Source organism: Nelumbo lutea, chromosome 6 (assembly GCF_056320005.1).
Source record: "Nelumbo lutea isolate HS-2025 chromosome 6, American lotus-T2T, whole genome shotgun sequence".
NCBI lineage: Eukaryota > Viridiplantae > Streptophyta > Magnoliopsida > Proteales > Nelumbonaceae > Nelumbo > Nelumbo lutea.
Window position 1 is genome coordinate 64,271,644 of NC_142689.1, and position 2,778 is coordinate 64,274,421.

At 40.7% G+C, this 2,778-nt stretch overlaps 1 pseudogene across 1 annotated transcript; it reads left to right on the forward strand.

Moving 5' to 3' along the window:
• The first annotated feature begins 393 nt into the window (after positions 1-393).
• LOC148849265 (thaumatin-like protein 1) lies at positions 394-1,336 on the forward strand (annotated as a pseudogene). The gene is made up of 2 exons (XR_016101139.1): positions 394-578; positions 686-1,336. The product of XR_016101139.1 is annotated as a thaumatin-like protein 1 (transcript).
• The last annotated feature ends 1,442 nt before the right edge of the window (positions 1,337-2,778 follow it).

Consider the following 2,778-nt stretch of genomic DNA (forward strand, 5'->3'; position numbering starts at 1 on the left):
TGGATATTGAGCTTGATTGGTTGCCTATGAGCTCCGTACACCAATCGATAAGGGATTGACTTTCTTCAGTTTTTGGTCTTGAATCTTCATATTTGGTTCTCTACGAGAAACCAGACCTGGTCAGCAGTCAATTAGCAGTGAATAAAAATATGGATCACACGTTTTCCCAATTCAAAATATTCTCTTCATCTCTCCCTCTCCCCAAGCTCTTCTCAACTCGTTGTCTCTCACTGCGATCTATCAGGGCAAAAAGTCTTCTCTGGGTTACTGTTCTTCTTCATCGCCTTCTTCCTTTCTATTTAACCTATTTCTACTAACCAAGTAATGCAGTTGCAGATTTTCTCTCATCAGAACTTAGAAGAAGAGATAATCCACACAACAACCGTGTCAAATTCTGCACTACCTTTTCATCCAAACCTTCTAGATATCTTCTTTATACCACAAAAAAGGACATCACAAGGAAAGGGAAGATCAACAAAATAAAGCGGAAGAAAACTAAGGAGAAGCCTGTATGGATTTTCTCCTCTCCTACTATTCCTCTCTGACCCTAAGCTTTTTCCTGTTAATAATCTTCACAGGTTAACACAACATTTTCCTCTTGGGTCTTTGATTTCATGATCTGGGTTACCTCTCACATTCTCATACAATGATGTGTTTATAATAAATCTCCATTACTCCCTTCCAGACGTTTCAGGGACCATATTAACGGTTGTGAACAACTGCGACTGCACAGTTTGGCCAGGAATCTACAATGCGGGCGGGCCCATATTAGATAGTAGAGGTTTCGAGCTTACACAGGGCAGCTCTCGTTCCTTTCAGGCTCCAACAGGCTGGAATGGCAGATTCTGGGGCAGAACAGGCTGCAACTTTAACGCGTCTGGTCAGGGCAGCTGTGCAACCGGTGGCTGAAGGTCCAGTCAGATCGAATGCAACGATATGGATTTGGCCACGCCGGTGACGATGGCCGAGTTCTCGCTTGGCCTTACTAATGGTCAGGACTCCTACGACATTAGCCCGGTTGATGGGTTCAACCTATCCATGCGCATTGAAGGAAGGGGAGGACAGGGTACGTGTTTATTCCCGGAGTGAGTGAACGATTGAAGGGTTGGAGAAGGCCAGGCATGTAAGAATGCTTGTATGGCGTTTGGAGCCCAGAATACTGCTGCAGTGGTGAGTTCAATAGGCCTGCTACATGCCGGCCGTCGGTATATTCGGAGATCTTCAAGTCGGCATGTCCTAAATCGTATAATTACGGGTATGACGACGTACTAGTTCGTTTACATTTAAGGGAGCAAATTATACTGCCACGTTCTGCCCTTCTCCTTTGACAAGGTAAGGAACGAAGATAAGTGAGGATGAAACACAAGATTAATCTGGGTTCTGTTAGATCCATAAAAAATCTCAGATGGATATCCGCTTTGGAGTTTCTATTTTTATGGTCAAAAACATTTTAACTCTCAAAATGCTTCCTTTTCTTTCTGATTTTTGAGTATTTTCTTGCATCAAATCAATATTCCACTTGATGTCCATATTCAGATTCTCCTTCCTTTTCTTTGGTTAGATTTGATCTGTTGTGATGCTTCTCCTTTACTGGTCTTATTACCGTTTTTCTCTTACACTTTTTAGCTTCTCTCTCTCTTTCTCTCTCTAACTTGCTTTGTGACTTTGTCTATCCACTTCTTTTCAGTTTTCATAAGTTTACACAAAAACTTAAACAGCTGAAACTGATTTGCTCAACTTTCCTCTCTCATTTTTTTTTTTTTTTTTTTTTTGTTACAATCAGAATCCTTCTGGAGATCGGACACCAAGAATGACAGAGACGAAAGATAGGTCAGGGGCGGGAGCAAAGGCGGCAGCGGGGGCGATGTTCCAACATACGTTGATCACTTCTGCCACCACCGGCATGTTCATTATCTCCTTTCTCATCTACTTATTGTAGTTTCTCTGGGATGACACCATTCTCGCTTCTGAGTCCGAGACAGTGCTCACTGAAACGAACCCTCTCTCTCTCTCTCTCTCGGAGATTAATTTGTTTGGAAATTATATAGTGTTTTTGTTTTCCCAGTCTAAAGATTCTGTAAATGTGGAACCCAAGCAATAAACAAGGAAAGGACAGCTCTTTGGTTTAATAAAAAAGATTAAAGCGTAAAGCGCTTGGTTGAACCTGAATCTGACCGAGATGGTTCTTGGGCATGGTAAGTATTAAGACTACTTTGCCGAAACTGCAAGCCCGGTACCGGTAGTTTGTATGCTATGTGAGTTAGAATGATCATTCATGCATGTTTCAAAAGAAGGGTTATGCATTGATTTTAAATCTTTCCTTATATCCTATTGGGTGTTTGTTGGGAGGGTGTGCATGTTGGGTTGGAGTTCTTCTTGGTGGGAGTGCCCATTGCCCAATGATACTGGTTAGATTTAAAATCATGATTTTGGGGATTCTGCCAACTAAAATTAATTGTCCTTTTAGGGTGAAGACCATTGTCCATTAACTTTGATTAATTGAATATTATATGTATGAGCTTCCATTTGTATTATCTTATAAACATAATTTACGACTTGAAATGATTAAAGTTTTGAAGATTCGGATTAAATACAAATCCACCTTGTGATGAGTCAAGAACACATTTCTAATCCAAGGTTATTATAATCCTTCTCATAATGCAATCCAGTTCTCATGATGCTATTGCATACCCATGATATGACCTGTAATGGGTATGCTATTGCATACCTAGGTTATTATAATTCTTCTCCTAGTGCAGTCCATGTAACATTGACCAT